The sequence below is a fragment of the Nelumbo nucifera genome, chromosome 2 (assembly GCF_055504915.1).
Source record: "Nelumbo nucifera cultivar China Antique chromosome 2, China Antique-T2T, whole genome shotgun sequence".
Taxonomy (NCBI): domain Eukaryota; kingdom Viridiplantae; phylum Streptophyta; class Magnoliopsida; order Proteales; family Nelumbonaceae; genus Nelumbo; species Nelumbo nucifera.
In genome coordinates this window covers 65,643,890-65,662,152 of record NC_142650.1, presented here as the reverse complement: position 1 = coordinate 65,662,152, position 18,263 = coordinate 65,643,890, and the positions used below count along the sequence as shown (strand labels likewise).

Genomic DNA, 18,263 nt, shown 5'->3' with positions numbered 1-18,263 from the left:
AATTCAATGTTATTCAATGGCCCTATTCAATATTATAGTACTTTTAGGTGTCTATTTTTATAATATTTCATTTAACCATTTTTTAAAAGCAAATCTTGCTGAGTAGAAGGAGAACCCCCCTAATTTGCTCTCTTTACAAAACAATTGTGTAATTGCTTAGTGTCTGTAGTTTGTATTTTGTCGGTTTTCTAAATGGGTGCATTGGGGGCTTATTTTACATTTTTGGCCCTTTCTCTTGGCTATGAAAGTAAAGGAAACCACAATATATATATATTTGTTTATAGTTTATATAAAAATGGATAAATTAGAAAGAACCCAAGAAAAAAAACAGAGGAAAAAGGGCAAATGGAGGAGAAAATCGTGATCCATTTAAGAGTTAACCGTTTGTCACGCTTTTCCTTATGTCTTTAAGAGGGAGATTGAGACCGGGGAGAAGCTGAAAGAGGAGTTTCCATTTATTACTTTGCTTGCTTGCTTGCAAATCCTTACATTTTAGTCTTTTTCTCCATTAAATGATCTATTTCGTAATTCTAGGTCTAGGGTTTCCAATGAATGTCACATGGGATTGCAAAGGCCAGGCCGGGCCGGGCTCCACCCAAGCCCATGATGATTCAGGCCAAGACCTTTTCATGGGAAAAAGTGTTTTGACCTAGCAGGGCGTTGAAATTAGCATAAAGATTAAGATGGACGTAGTTTTAAGAACTAGACTTACTTTTTTCAAATGCTACTAGAATCTAGATCAAGTTGATCAACCCTTCTGTCCATTCAACAGGCTCCAATGTTAAGCCCAGGCCCATAGTGCCCATTATGCTCAGTCAATATGTGCCGGGCCTAAGGGACCTTCAATGTCTAGTCCTCAAAATTAATTTCTGCTCAGCTTTAATAGAATCCTGAAGATTCATGCCATAGAAACATGATGGCTTAGCTTATTTAATGGATTCCAATACCGTCGTTGACACATTGTTACATATGAGCCTTGAGGTGGCAAGCATTGACCACAACCGTGAACCCATTTGGTCTTCGATTCTCCATATCCATTTCATCAATAACTCAATCAAATTGACAGATGAATCCCATTTTTCTATCCAAACAGATCCGACCCATCTCCACCCCTTTCATGTACTGCGTCTATACAGTGAATCTACTACACTGTTCAATACGTAGGGTTTTATATTCCTTTTTCTGTGGCATTAACCGTAATTCAAATTTAATGGCCAAGATAGCAGTGATATTTGTTTGTTGTGGGTCCCCTATACGTTCACCCCTGAAATGAAGTACCAAGTGTAATACTAGATGCCAAAGAGTGGTGGGTCTCACCTATTTATTAACTGACAGATACACCTTGTAGCACAAAATTGGTTCTAGCGAGTAGCACAGCCATGATGTTTATTTGCAGACAAAACAGAAGGGGTCACAATTTAGAAAGGGGACCCTTAGCTGAGGAGGAGGAACTTCTCACCAGTATATTAATGTCAAGTAGGACATACACTGTGGGGTATAGGCGTTGAGTAGATACCAATCTAACGACTAAATGTGTACTAGCTTCTCATGTGTTGGGGTCCCTTGTTAGATAGCCGTTAGCCAGCTTTGCATTAGAAGAATAATATCAGTTTTCCTCTTTCTTCTAGTTATTGGTATTCTTTGGAGCGCCATTGGTTTTGCAAAACCCTTATATGGGAATTGTTTGGATTTGAAGATTATGAGATTTTAATGAGGATTATTAGTTTATTATTTATTATAGTGTGTGGATTATTAGTCTAGAGCATCATAGTGTAAAGTAGGGTTCTAGACTTTTAGAGCCAATTGTTTGTTGGGACATTACACAGATATGTTGCAAAGTCAAGATGAATTTTTTAATGATTTCGTTTGTCTTTGACAGGCAAAATCAGGATCAGCCATACAAACCCTCATTATTTGATTCATTAATTTCAGAAGAGGCAAGCTAATAAAACACATAAAAGCAACCCTATAGAACCTAAACCGTCTGGTTTTGTTAAATTTCCCTCCTTGAAAGTTGAAACCCGACCCCTGATGGATTCCCCTCAACTTAATTAGGATCATAGTTACACAAAATTAAATTTGGTTTAGGAACCTTGCCTGATATGTACATGAAACCATTGGAATTACGTACCCATTTCAGACCATTGGTTGAACCACAGTTATAACTCTGATAAGGTCTGGTTTCAGTTTGACATGAATCCACACTACTGTTCCAATTAGCATGCACCACCATTAGCAACACAATATTTAAATCAACCTGCAGTTACAGTGTTGGTTCATGCAACTAAGATAATCGAGCTAGATCTTTCGGTTGGAATCTGTAGATTGAGTGGTCTGATCATGGCTTTTCCAACTAAGAACAATATAAAACAAAGAAGCATGTTTGGATGCTATGTCACTGTGTCTCCCCTACAGAAATACGATCCATGATTGTAGCTAGAGGGAATCTCTGTTACTTCCTCCAGCCATGCATGGAAATGGTACATTGAGGTTCTGATTGGCTTAATAATCTAACCACCCTGGCCCCTATCCTGCTTTTTTCCAATGAATTTTTGTCACAGAAAGATGAACTGGGAGAAACATAAACTCTGATCATCAGGTGGAACATACAGTGTATAAGTCAGATGAGAGAACTAATGACTGGCATGTTCTAGGGCCATCTTGCAGGAATTCCAGCCCATTGGTTTCATGGATGTTTAGCCGCCCCTTAACAAAACAACAACCTAAAACTATAAAATAATCAACCCTTGAACCCATCTTTATTAAGTACAATTCCCTTATCTATACCAAACAATGCTTGATCAAATGGGTCGTCTGGATCAGTATCACTAAAGGTACTATATATATAACATGCATAATGTTTTTCTTTTTTTTTTTTGTCAAAATTATTCTGCCCACTGGTTAATGAAGACAAGGACATGTGGGAGATAAAAGTACTAATTCGGCAAAATATGTAGCTACAAGTTGGGGTGCCACATCAGCTGCCAAGTGTAACATTTGCTTAAGGAGCTAGCAAAGAATGACCTCTTAAGTCTTTTCTATAACATAGTTTGTTAAAACCAGAATGGTAGTCAATTTCCAGCCAAAAAACAAAGTAGTTCAGAGAGCCAGTCATCTAAGTAGATATATATATATACCACCATTTTCATTGCACAAGTCAGTATTAAAGTACTCATTTTTATATGTTAAATTGCAGGGATTCTTCCCCCCATAAATTAGTTTTATATAACTACAGTTTCCTTGGATGAAAAGACATTGATGGAAGACAAGAATTACAAGTAGCGAAAGGAACAAGTTAAGGAAAGAACATGGAAACGCCATATACAACGTACTTTATTCACTAGGCCATCTGGTGGGGTTGCAACTCCAAGAATTATTTTTAGGGATTCCATAACTTTTATTAGTCTGTTGATTTACTTGTTTTACAGAGGTAGTTGGAGTTGTTCCTCCCTGAGGTGGAGATGATATTTTTCTCTTATAACCCATTATTGTAGGATTATCAAAATTAATCTTGACTTAAACCTAGCTATTAAATCCAATAATATAATTGTCTCACCACCTTAATCGACATGATCATAACCATTGACTTAAATCCTTCGACATGGAAGAGAAATATCTTAATTTTGTTTCTTTAGTTCAAATCCATACCACATTCTTTCACCTAATTATCTACTGGTTTTCCATGAAGTGTACCATTTTCAGGTAAAGATTCCTTCTTGCATGACATACTTCTGTCCATTATCTACTCTGCTCCTATAGTTTGTTGGGGAACAAAATTGACTACAAAAAGAATCTTTCCCTTGATAAGCATAAAGCTTCTAGCTTTTTCCTTGAAGAGATTTTCAATGGGTTGGCTCTAAGCCCTTGTGTGTACTTCATTTTTCTAACGAACAATGACAAGAATGTAGCAATTTAGCAGGTAGTACTAATGGAACCCAAAACAAAGTTACGGAAATTGATTCTGGAAAATAGAGGATAAAAATCGGGCTATAGGGTATCCCTGTGATAGGAGACCCTCCAGAGTAGTCATTTCTATAGAGTGCTTTTTTACTCTAGCCAGTACCCCACCATGTGTTGCATTTTCTCCTCCTCAGCATTACCCTTAATTTTCTTGATTGTTCTTTCGTGACATAGACTACTTGGAAGAGGGATGTTGAGAAGAGACTTGTGATATGAAAATATATGGTGATATATAGGAAGATCTATTCTGGGCTTTCATCTATCAAGATCCTGTAGAAACTGTGTCAGTTAGCTACCAGTTCTGATTACAGAACATTAGAGTTCCCTTTCAAGTTAAGTCATCAAAAGTTTTGTATTTACTTGGGTGCTTAAGATTGTTGGTTTCTGTGATAATTTGGGTCATGGCCCATTCAAGATCATCAATAAAAAAGGTATAATGGGAAGGTTCTTTCCATTAGGCTGTATTTGGTTTGAAGGAAAAAGTAGGGAAAGGTAGGGAAACCTTCACAAAACTTGTATAAGTTTCCCTACCTTTCCCTACTTTTTCCCTCAAAACAAGCATAGCCTTAGAGAAAGAAACATTAAGAAACAGAAATTTAACGTTCTAGTGGAAGGGAAATACAGAAAATACTGCACTCTAGCATATTTACCTACCTCAGCATCATCATTCATAATAATTAACCAACACAATTTACTAAGGAAATCCTTGTATACAAAGTGCATCAGCAATCAAACTTGAGATAAAAATCTGTAACTTGATTTGAGTCCCTATGAGTCTCTGCCAAGGTGAAATTCTCATAGGGAGGGAGTGAGGGGAATAATAGTCTGGTGTATAACCAAGCAGAATTACAACAATTGACCATATCCATAGATACACCAATTTACCTGATTTAGATGAGGGTCATTCTTTCTCATAGCTCAAAATATATATTGAAAGTTGAAACCTTCTGTTAATTAGTAGGAAAGGTCCTTTTTGATCTATAAATCAACTTTATATTTCAAATGCCATTATAAGTAATGACACACTTTAGTAGTGTCGTGATGATTTAATTTCTAGAAATTTACTACTACCGATATCACTTCAGATTAAGAGAAAGCTTTATTTTATCTAGTATGTTGGTGGGAAGAAAACATCACCATTAATCTAAACTATGTGATGCATCATGAAGAAATGAAAGGAAACCAGGTGCTTGATGGTCTTGCAGGAACTGGAGCTGATTTACAGTTTTATACTTGATTTGACAGAATGAAAACTTGTTAATTATTCAAGTATTGCAGTTCACTAGTATGATACATAGTTTTTCCAACTAGTGATGGCCATCAATAAGACAAAAGGATGGCATATGCCACTTGTACAAAATATTGCAATTGCTAAATGGAATTGAGACTTAGCATGCAATAAATAATGATTTTCTTTTACAACTCTGCTGAATATGTTTTGGGAACTAAATATTGTGAAAATAAGTTTACAGTCTGGATTTTAATACATGCAACCATTATTGCAGTAATTGTTGCACCAATAAAAATAGTACAAAAAAGAATATATTCCTTTTATCTTGTATTTGCTTTGAAGACAAAACCTGAAGTATGACTTGTAATTTTCCCTTTATACAATAGCTATGACTCTTCTCTTGTTTTTATATGAGCTATATTACTATTTTGTTAATAAAATACATAGAAACAATAAATAAATGTACAGTGAAGCCCAATAGTCCTTTTAACTTGTTGTTTGATTGTAGAGCTACAAACATGGGCATTTTATAAATCTAGGTGATTGATCCTTAAAGCCCACTTTCTTTACCACCTTAAAACTAGAATCATTCTGTTTCTTCATGAAAGAAAAGCATAATAACATGAACTTGTCTTCTTTTCATTTTTCATCATGCTGTACATTCCAATCAGAAATCCTTCTGATACTAAAAGCATCTATAATGGTCTCTAGAGAAAATCATTCCTTTCTGAAGATTATCCTGTCTTAGGATCATGCCAAAACTCCAGCCATTTTATCTGTCTCTTCTTTCTTTTCCTTCACCTGCCCTTTACTGCCCTTTATTACTATTTTGGTTAAATAATTTCCTAAGAGTTGTTTTTTGGTTTTTTATAAATATTTTGAATATCAATTATATTTTTTTATTCTTAATTGTGGTAATCCTATTTCCTATCTGATATATTTTTTTTTTGTTGGCATTATATCTCCTTTAATTTATTATTTCAAATACCATAAATCCATCATAAGGGAGATTCCTAAATTTCACCTTATATTTATTTTAATAATCTTTTTTATTACTCTTTATAGGGTTATATTATCTAAAACTTACCTTCCATCGAGTCACCATTAGTGACCATCAACAGAAGTTGGCTAGCTAGGCCAGTAATTATTTTTAATGGCCAAACTAACCCTGAACCTCTGTTAAAAAATCGTTTAAAAAAGAAAACATGCATGTAAGAAAACAAAAAAAAAAAAAATCTTATTTTGTCCTCCGTCCTCCAACCCAAAAGTCCCAAGCCTATTTGGATGAAGAGATGAATCCCCAAATCCAACTCAAGGGTAGTAATTAAGGTAAACTTCATCATCAAACAGTTTTCATTCATGACAAACCCAAAGGGAAGGACAGTATAGTAAATTTGCAATAGATCTCTAGAGGTTTTGAAAAGTCAGGCCGGGTAAGTTTAAAAGAAATGGGGGAAAAGTGAAGGAGAGTTTATGATAATAAGCCCTTTTCATAATGGTTGGAGTTCTCTCTCAGTGCTTGTAGCGGCAAATGCACAGATAGACGAGATATCTAAGTTGAACCAGCAAAATAATTAAGCCGTAAGCAGCGACTCATGCATACATGAAACATACCATCTATATAATGTTTCACCTTTTAATTTGTGTCCTCCTAACCAGCGAGACAGTTATCAAAGTAAATGGGGATGGCGTCCTGAAGTTGTTTAAGCAATTTTTGCTTTCTACAGAGAGCTGAAGTTTGCATGGGAATTGGGCCTTTCTTCCATCATCTTAGAGGGAGCTAGATGCGTATATTTAGAAGATGGTGAATATATATACTGTTGGTATACTACGTAGAATATTGCTCAGTTCGGTGTGCTTAATCTTCTTTATTTTGGTACACACAATCGGGAAGCTCATCATATAATTCCTGATTTTCTTGCACATGTACTTTTGAAGATATATGCAGCAATGAACCTAGCTAGCCTTTGGCTTTCAGAGCAAAAAAACAGGTTTGACTTCTCTCTTCTATAGCTTCTCTTAGTCCTTTTAATTAGGCATTTATATTCTAGGATGAGGATTCCTTCCTAGTGGGTAGTGGCCTCATCATCATCAAAAGTATTATTATTATTATTATTATTATCTCTACTTAATTATTTCATTCTAGAGCTTTCTCTTATTTCATCTCATTTTCATGATGTTGTCACTAGTTTTAATAAGGGGTTAGGATGATTCCTTCTAAGCCAAAGGATTACTTTCCTTGTAAACCTGGATTTCTTGCAAGAAAAAATTCAGTACATTCAGTTACACATTATGTTATAAATTTATAGGGAGTTGTTCCCATGCTGACTGTGTGCAGAGTTTTTACTTTCTGGAGATCCGTCCAAATCATCTATGTCAATCTTGGAATCCATCATAAATTTTCAGTGTTGGAACAACCCCCTACCAAATGGCAGAAAATTAAAGGCAAAACCATGAAGAAAAGAGTGAAGATTCACCAAATGGGAGTTGTTTCCATGCTGACTGTGTGCAGAGTTTTCATACTTTTTTGGGTATTTGATATAATTATGAGCTCTTGTTGTAACTCACGTACAATTAATAAAGTATTATTGGCTTTATTGTCCCCTCTCTCTCTCTCTCTGGAATTTATAAATTTGCAGTTTATGCTCCCTATTCTGAGAAGAAAATAGTTAGGAATTATTCTTTGTTATTTGTTTAGAGCATGAGCAAACCATATATCATTTGTTTGGTCTTGCCCGATGACAACAACTGTTGTATTTGTGTCTCTTTGGGGTATTTAATTGTTCACGCAAGTCGGATGGTCAAAATCAACAACAGTTGGTTTTCTTGGCTTGACCGGTAGTTTTGTTTGTAGTGTATTTGTAGAACCGTTTTCCAAAATCAGATTAAAACCCTAGAGTGGGTGCTTCAACGTATCAGTGATATTTTCAATAATGTTGTTCTCAGACCCATAATTAACGCTACTGATACCTTTTGTGAATCTTCATTTGCTGCAGGTATGAAGACCAATTGCCATGGGTAGATTTGATGTATATATGTAGCAGTACTCATGGATGCATCATGTGTGGTTCGTTCTAACAAAATGCATGTCTTGCTGCTTGTGACCATGTGTAGTGCTGCTGTGGAGGCTGAACTTAGAAGCAGGATATTTCTCTGAGTTGGAGATTTGTCTTTGTGGAGTCTGATTCTCTTTTGGTTGTAATTTGTAAATGCTTTGAAATGGCAATAATCTATTATCTCTTGGAAATTAATGCTTTCATCTTTTAGACTACTCTATCGAGTTGTTTATAAGGCTTTATATTATTAAGTCCATTGTTATAAAATATTTGGACCTAAATGTGGGCTGTGTTGATTTCTTTGGATGGACCCTTTCAATGAGAAGTTCCAACCAGGATTGTCCTCCTAAGGTCAAAGTTGTTGTATTGAATAGATATGGGTAGCATATGAGATTATTCAATTTTAAATTTAGTTCCATGAATGCCAGATCATCAGTGATCATTCTCCAGACATTCACAAACTACTTAGTCAAGTGCGTGGACATTTTATCAGTTTTTAATTTCTAACATCCAGGAAATAAAGCAATGCAACGTGTGATTACAATAATCCAGGCCCAAAATACTGATGCAGGAGATGATAAAATCAAACCTATTGAATAATGATGGATTGAGTGACCATAGGCCCTCATGTTCCATAAGTGTAACTCTATGTATATGTTTGGCATCGATATTGTAGATATAGCACCGTTTTCTTAGAAAATGGTTTCTTTTTTTTTATTTGGAAATATTGCTGTCAGGTAGAACGTTTCCTGGAGTAATAACAACGTTCTCTGTTTGGTATCAATGCTCCAAGAAATATTTTCAGTACTAGTACCTATTATCCAGTGCCACATCATGTCCCTGTCACTGCCACATCATGTCCCTGTTGGCAGCAACGAGTTACAGTTCCAAGAAACGTTAAATTCGGCATTTCTCCAAAGCTCACCTTTTCGATTTCTAAGGCAGGGCTTGGAGCACTGTTTTTATAGAAAAATGATTCCAAACAAACAGTTATTTCCTGGAACACCATTTTTCTGATGTGGCGTCGATGTATCACCGTTTTCTGGAGCAACAGCAACGATGCCAAACAAACGCCATGTGATCATAGGATGAGTCTCTACATGTGGACACTACACACATATGTGTTTTTTTTTTATTTTGTTTTTTGGAAAATCACATGTGAACATGTCATATGTGTATTAATTAGACTCTTGCCAAGTCATCTATGTAGTTAGTCTGGCTAGGATAGAGTCAATGGGCAAGTGTGGCAAACTCTTAGGACAAAATCCTGCCCATAGAGACATTTGTGCCAATCAAGTGGAGATAAAACATAGCCTATAAACAGTCTGGAAAGTTGGGAGAGATATGCAAGCCCCAATGAATGGCTCTTCTAACATTTTGATTATTTTGGATGTAAAATAGAGGTGATTCGGTTTTCTGGTGCAAGTTACTAGTTGGAACTCAATTCTGATTGTATCCTATTGGCAATATTTATTAATAGGTGTAGGGGTTTTATCATCACATTCGTTGGATTAGCATCTACTAACCATATTGCAAGCTAAACAACTTGGATCTTCAAGGTTTCTTCATTGGTATTAGAGCGCAATACACTAAATCAGTGGGATCTTCAAAGGTTTCTTCATTGGTTTTTGGCCACCAGTTTCTGCGTCAGCGATTTGAACGGATGTCTGTTCCAATTGAAAAATGTAAAGAAAAAAAAATTAATTAAAATAAAAAACAGTCAAAACTGTTGTTTGGGTCAAATGGGTCAATAGTTTAATCGCCTGGGTTAATGGGTTGTTGATCAAGTTAATGATTTGGTAAAAAAAGGGGTTAAGTGTAAAATGGAACCGATTGCCTGAATGGTTCTTGGGCCGAATGGTCAGACCGTTTGGACCAACAACGATAACAAAACCATGAAAGAAAGAGGAGAGAGAAGGAAGGAAAGCAAGTCGACAGTTGTTTCTCACCTCCATTCTCAAAGCTCAATCATCTTTTCCATTTGGCTACACAAAACTTGACTCTAGTAGAATAAATCAAGCGATTTAACTCTTCCTCCTCTCTATTTTTTTTCCTAGGTTGCATTTGAAAATGATGTAAATGGAGTGTGAATCAGTTCAGGGTAAATTCGCACTCTGATTCACTTTTGTCTGTATTTGGCAACATTACATTTATGCATTGACAAATGACAGAAAACACATTTTCTAATGCATATTTACATTGATAATAAGATGTAAAAGTACATCAATAAAAAAAAAGTAAATTTGCATTTAAGTGAACTTTTGATAAAAAAAGACATGCTTTATTAAAATTCGTGTTTGCATCCATTACACTAAAAGTCTATTTGGTAATAAGGTAAATTTGTTGGTGCAAAATTAACCCAACTTTGCAATTTATATGGACCGTTTTACACTATAAATTTACATTCACACTTATTTGCATCATTTCCAAATACAGCTCTAGTTTCTCTTGTATCATTTGAACTAACCGTTTTGAATTTTGTTTTGTGGTGGATCGAAGAAGAGAAGCAAGTTTCATTGTTGTTTCAACGTTATTTTTCTTTTTACTAGTTGGCTTTGTACATTTGTTTAAAAACAAATCAGTTAAGGGTATCCCATAAATCCCCAAAGAAAAGTTGGGATTTTCGTTTTGTGGTTCGAAACTGAAAAATGGAGGTTTTCTAGCATGAACTGAGAGAGATTTGACATTTTTTCTTATGAGGTGATCTACTATGGCTTACACGCGCGAAAAAATACAACCAGATCTAGCTGATCTAGCTGAGGTTGAACTGGGCAATACCTATGCCTATTGTTTTATCTAATTCTTCAAACTTTGTTTTATTAATTGAAGTGTACAGCAAAGGATTATTTTTAGATCTGTTTGCATAATTTGAGAAGGTAAACAGTGGCTGCACATCTACTAGAATCTAAAGCAAACAACAAAAAACATATGGATCATTCTTACACGTTTAACATGAAGCTCAAGGCCCATTAAGATGGTGTTTTGCGTCAATGCTGTTGCTCCAGACGGTGATACATCACAGTTACGTTGAAAAATCGGTCCAGAAAACAGTAATATGTTTGAAATCATTTTTTCATAAAAAACGGTGTTTTAAGCCACATCTTAGAAATCGAGAATGCATGGTTTGGAGTAACACCAAATTTGATGTTTTCTCAATTTAGAGCTCGTTGCTGCTAATGAAGACATGATGTGGCAGTGACGTGGACTTCCTATAATGGGTATTAGTGCTAAAAACGGATATAGAGCATTGGTACCAAACAGAAAGTATTGTTGTTGCTCTAGGAAATGTCCTACCTAACAGCAACGTTTCCAAACGGTGAACGGTGACAAATCAGCACCACGTTGAAAAAATCGGTGCTCCAGAAAACGGTAAGATGTTTAGAACCACTTTTTCATAAAAAAACGGTGCTCCAAGCCATGCCTTAGAAATCAAGGTGTGGTTTGGAGCAATGCTGAATTTGACGTTTTCTCAATTTAGAGTTTGTTGCTGCCAACGAGGGCATGACGTGGTAGTGACATGGACTTCCTATAATGGGTTCCAATGCTAAAAACAGATATGGAGAACTGGTACCAAACAGAAGGTGTTGTTGTTGCCCCTAGAAATGTCCTACTTGATAGCAACTTTTCCAAACAAAAAGAAAAAAAAAAAAAAGAAGACAGCTTCCAACCTGTACATATATACATCGTTGTTTTTTGAGAAAATGGTGTTGTATTTGCAGTACCGATGCCAAACATATACTAAAGCAACTTCCCGCAGCATCATCTTCCTTATTTAACGAATTAAACAAGACTAAAACAATTGAATGACACTAAGGCTGCGTTTAGAAATGATGCAAATAAGTGTGAATGCAATTATGTAGAGTGTAAAATGGTTCATATAAATTGCGAAGTTGGGTTAGCTTTGCATTGCAAATTTACCTTCTTACCAAATTGACTTTTAGCTGTGATGGATGCAAACATGAATTTCAATAAGTATATGCTTTTTTTTATCAAAAGCCCACTTGAATGAAACTTTACTTCTTTTTTATTGATGTAACTTTAACATCTCATTATCAATGTAAATATGCATTGGTCTGTCATTTGTTAATGCATAAATATAATGTTGCCAAATACAGGCAAAAGTGAACCAGAGTGGAAATTTACACTGAACTGGGATTTACACTGCATATGCATCATTTCCAAACACAGCTTAAGGTTTGTGAAGGTTTCCCTACCTTTCCCCACTTTTTCCCTCAAACCAAATGCAGTGTAAATGAAAATCAATCTCATACAAAAGAACCCGACACTTTAGCTATTATGGATTCAAAGAGAAAGAACGCTACCATCTAAGTATAAAGAATATTATATGATGCTAAGAAGCTGAAATTTTAAAGAACCTTGAAAATTATGATTAGGCCATGAAATCATCAAATAAAAGACAAATGGAAATGGGTTAAAGCAATTAATTAAAGAAGAAATAGACTTCATTAACAAAAATGAAGTCTAAGAATCAGTAGACCTACCAAAGGAAAAAAAATTAAATATATATGGTATGTAATGAATTTACATCTATTAGAATATTAATGTCTTTGTAGTTTATTTTATTTGAAATTGGCCCAAATGGACATAAAGACAATCTTTTCAAATGAAAAATGGCATGAGAAAATCTATATAACTCAACTAAACAATCTAGAATGTGGTATTATACATTTCATGATGCTATTGTAAAAATGGTTTTTGTTCCAAATCTTTTCGATCATTATGTATTGCATGAATAATGAAAATTATGTTGATGATATTTTGATTGCAAGTAATGATTTGAAAATGGTTGATTGCAAGTCAAAAACTGTTAATTTAGTCAGCAACCTATTGACTCAAACAGTTGAATTGTCAATCTGTTGGACCTAAACAACAGTTTTTTGTTATTTTTTATTTTAATTATTTTTTAAGTTGGAATAAGCCATCTTTCCAAACTAGACGATCAAATCACTGACCCAAAAACTTGTGACTAAAGTGGTTTCGATTCCAGATTAGTTTTTAGAACCTTGGGGGCATTAATCATGGGAAATGATGGATTGAATGGTCCTAAGCCCTCATGATCTACAGTGGGGCGCACAAGTCCGTGTGAAGACACACATATGAATTTTTCTAATATTATTTATTAATAATCATTATTTTCCTAAAAGTGTTTATCTGTTTTCTTTAATATAATTGTGTTTTTTAGAAAATCACATGTGGAGATGTCTTATGCGTATTAGTTGGACTCTTGCGAGGTCAGCTATGTAGTTAATTTGGCTTGGAAAAGTATCAAGTTCTTAGGAGAAAATCCTCACACTAGAACATTTGGAGAGAGATGCAACCCCAATGAATGGCTCTTCTAAGGTTTTGATACTTTTGGATATATAAATAAGAAAAAATTGATTCCGTTTTTTAGTGCAAGTAAATAGTGGCTCAATTGTATGTTATTTAGGGATGCAAACAGATTGGATCAGATTTGAATTAAGGTATATTCGAATTCAAATTGACATTGTTCATATCGGATCGGATCCGATCAGATCTGATAGGATTTGATTTGAATTCGAATTCTATCGGTAAGCCAGATCTTCAGATTTGATTCAATCTGACTTGTTTTCTTTAAAAATTAATAAATTATTAGAAGAAAAATAAAATATACTAATTTAAATAAAGTAAAAAAAAACAAGTTGTTTAATTATTTAAATCATATATACACATGTTTTTTATAAAAAATAAATAATATAACAAATTTATAAAAATATAATATAAAAATAAATTTATAAATAACATATATATGTATTATATATATTTATACTTGTAAATATATAACATATATCGGATTGGATCTTCTCGAATCGAATAGGGGTGATCCGAATCCGATCTAACTTTTGATCGGATCCTATTCTTTGATCCAATCCAATCTAAAGATCTAAAAGAGGTGATCCAAATTCAACCAAATAAAATCGAATCTCCGATTAGATCGGATCATGATCCAATCCATTTACACCCCTATTCCTATTAGCAATACGTATCAACAAAGACAGGGCAGTTTACATAGTCATTAAATTAGCATCTACTAATAATATTGCTTGGATAAAGGGGCGGAACTACCCTAAATACATTATATCCTTGGGCTTCAGTGCAAGGCCCGTTTGAACACCGAACAGCCTTTACAGCCTTGTATTGGGAATATTTCTGTGCCTATGGGGAGATATCCCCAATGCAACGCCATAAAAGGTGTTCGAACGGGCCTTGCATCTCATACCCAACAAATATAAATTTTCGTATGTATTCACACCTTGTATGCGTTGAGTACAGCTACAGTACATATAACTCGGGCCCCTCAGAAAAAACTCCCACTGTTTGGATATTCAAGGTTTCTTCATGATTGATTCAATCATCCAAGTTTTCAAAATATGTACATATGACCAATGTTTTAAAAAATAATCCGAAACCAAAATCATGGCTATCAGTCTTTGTGCCAGCGGTTCGATTATCTGGTCCCAAAGGTGACCCGGTCCTATTACAATTTAAAAATATAGAAAGGGCCGAAATCTGTTGTCTGAGTCAAATGGATTGATCAATGGTTCAACGGTTTTTGGTGAATTAAAGAAACAGTTCAGAGGTGAAACAAAACCGGTTGTCTGGATGGTTTTCGGGCCAAACAATCAAACCATCTGGGTCAACAACAGATCTTTCACAAGCTAAGAAAATCCTGCGAATTGCACGCAATACTGTCAAACTGATTAATTAAAGTAAAAGAAGGGATAACAATATAGAGAAAAGATCAGTGCGGAGAGGCTAGAGCTCATTAATATATTAGCCCCGGGGGAGGTGACTTCAAGGCGGATGATACTCGACGATTTCTAGTTGGTGCTGGTGGTGCGCGCAGTGTTTGTCTAAGCTTCCGAAACCACTTCTCTTTGATCATCTTCTGCTCAGGAACTAGTTGATTATTGCTCCCTGGAACCACCTTTCTTGGCCCGGAAACCCATAAACCCTGTTCATTACCTTCCCAAGAGAGAAAGAACAAACCAAAACATATGAGGAATTAACACTTCAATAATGTGTCTAATTGTCCTATAAGAAAGAGTACAGTAAGCAGGAAATTAAAACGAGACTATACCTGAAGTAAGACCAACTGAAACCACCGGAGAACTGCCCAGAAGAAGGAAGATTGCTAGCAATGCAGCCAAGAACTTTGCCAGAGAACCACCCATGTTGATGATAAGAATTAAGCACAAGCCTTTTGTCGCTTGCCACAACCAAAGGGCCAGAAATTATTTGAAGGATGAATGACGAAGTAGGTAGCTGTTCTGACTTTGATTATCAAATAAGTAATAAATAGTTATGGTTTACTTCTAAAAATTTGGTACGTGGAATGTATGACACAAGGGAGAGTGCAAAGTCAAATTTTCGCTTTTAAAATGGTTTGGCTTTGTGTTGGCCCAATAGGGTCTAGTCTAAGGGAATCCATTAATTTTCTTCAAGCTCAGGCTCAGTTCCACATGTATTAATTTCGGAAAACTAGAAGCTTGGTTCTGACTTCTGACTTCTGGGCGTGTGGATCGGGTGGTTTAACTTGCCACTTGTCAAAGTATCAATGAAGACAGCATTTCACCCAAGGATTCTCAGTGGTCAGTAGGCCAAAGGCATCCCCATTAATTGTAATTAATTATTTCTAACATTAATTTAGACATTTTCCCATTTTTTTATACCATATCTTTTCCGTACCATAGATTTTCCCATTTTTTTCCTTTTCGTTTTTCTCCCTCATAGGCTTATGCCTAATCAAACCCATATTGATATAGGTATATAATTAGACTATATAAGTTCACCTAACACCTTACATTCCTAGGGCTAAAGCCCACAATTATTTTTTCCTTTTCAATAAGAACCTGCTTGTTTTCTCTTAACTCTTATCTCTTAAGAGGAATCTTTTAACTTTAAGAGAAAAACGGTTGTTCGCTTCCTCTTATCTCTTACCTCTTAAAGTGCAATCATACAACTTTTTATTTTTCAATGATATCCTCAAAAAGACAAACAAAAACTCTAATACATGGGATCAAAATGAATATTTGATAATTTTCAGAATTCAGAATTCAAAATTCAAAACAGCATTCTCTGCATTCAGAGTTTAGAGAAAAGAAAAGTTCACCAATACCAATATACCCCTTAATGTAATTATTGTACTTTCAGATGTCCGACTTTAAAACAAACAAACAGGCCATAAGAATAAGGAAACCTACTTTAGATAGAAAATGCTATTTTGTATATTCCTTGCCCATTACCAACAATCAATAAAGAGAAAAAAAATACACATACTATTAAGCTTGGTTTAAAGGAAAAAAATAGGAAAAGGAAGAGAAAGTTAAGAAAACCTTTACAAATCTTGTATAGGCTTCCCTACCTTTTCCTTCAAAACAAACATAGCCTTAAAGTCTCTATATCAAGCTTAAAGTTCTAAATGAAAGTGAAACATTACATATGATATCTGAAACAAGGCTCAATCGCAAGTTAAAATTAATATCAATGAGCATAGCATCTTTGCATTACTATTCCTAATCTCATCTGCAATCTTGTTCATAAGGTTGTGTTTGGTTGCAATGCAAATAAAGCAAAACCCAAAACAAAATTAAACTACAATTTGCATTTTCTTCATTTACACTCCTATGTATTTGTACTAGTGCGAATAAAATTGCACAACAACCAAACACAGCCTAAGGCTCAGTTTGGAAGGAATACAAATACAGATATGTAGAGCGCAAAACCTTGTATTTTATATGTATTTGTACTGTACATATTTACATTTGTATTCTTTCCATATTCTTTCCAAACTGAGCCTAGATTATTTATCTCTATGTTAGCTACTTCATTATTTTTTCCTAACCACGTTTAGAATTTTTATCATCTCCCTGCACCTTATCTTCTAGCAACCACCTCTCAAATTCAACATCATGATGTGCTTTCCATCTTGATTAATTTATGAACAAGGAAGCATGCCATTACAATGTAACATTGTATTGGCAAGTCAATATTAGTGGCATGTTTCCTAAAATATGAAATGAAATCCAACTTTCAATCACATTCTGGAGAATACCTCTATTAGCAGTTGTTCTTGAGAATATGAAATCCAATTCCTCTATGTATGAGCATCCCTTCCTCCTTTGTTTAACCCACTTGTACTTATGCAAATGTATTATTTTTAAAGTGAGTTGGCACTTGTTCTTGCAATTTTGTTAAAACCCTTACCACATTTATGTTTTCCCAAACATCTCCATTTGATGTTGGCTTCTTTGTATAAGGGGATCTAAGGAAACTCTTATATGCCCCATAAGTGTATAGTAGTTGTTACGCCTCCTCCTTAATTGGTTAAACTTATTTATAAATTGCTCTTCAATGTAATTCTTCTTCTTCATTTTATTAAAATTGTTTACAATTTATTTCCATCCTTCATTTTTGAAAGTGGAAGTAGATCTAAGCCTTTACTTGGTTCACTATTATATATATATATATATATTAGTAGGGATGCACATGCGTTGCACATGTATGTTTCTGTTGCCAAAATTAGGGTGTTCATGCTCCAGTTCGGTGTGATTTGGAGAATTCAGACCAAATCAGTAAATTACGATTTGAGAAATGTCTAAATTGAACCAAACTATTTTGGTATGGAAACCAAACTAAACTAAATCGTTTTATTACAGTTTGGTGTGGTTTCTAATACAGTTTGGGGACTTTGGACCATTCTTATGTTCTTTTGGGCTTAACCCAATTAGAAAGCCCAAATAGCTCCCCTAAAAATTAAAACCTAAAAACTTTTATTATTATTTTATTATAAAATAAAGCGTTCGTTATATATGTATAATTTTATATATTCCATTTAGATAAATTATATATAATATTTATATATCATATATTCATATTATATATATATATATATATGTATAATTTCAGTTTACGGTTTGTGGTTTGGTTCAGTTTATAAAATTCAATAAACCAAACCAAACCGTAAATTCAGTTTG

The 18,263-nt window shown here is 34.6% G+C and overlaps 1 long non-coding RNA gene across 1 annotated transcript; it reads right to left on the bottom strand.

The window, feature by feature from the left end:
* Positions 1-14,963: 14,963 nt before the first annotated feature.
* LOC148802291 (uncharacterized) lies at positions 14,964-17,059 on the bottom strand. The gene is made up of 2 exons (XR_016082255.1): positions 15,368-17,059; positions 14,964-15,252 (listed from the first exon to the last, which is right to left on the bottom strand). It is a non-coding gene; the product is annotated as an uncharacterized LOC148802291 (long non-coding RNA).
* Between the last annotated feature and the right edge of the window lie 1,204 nt (positions 17,060-18,263).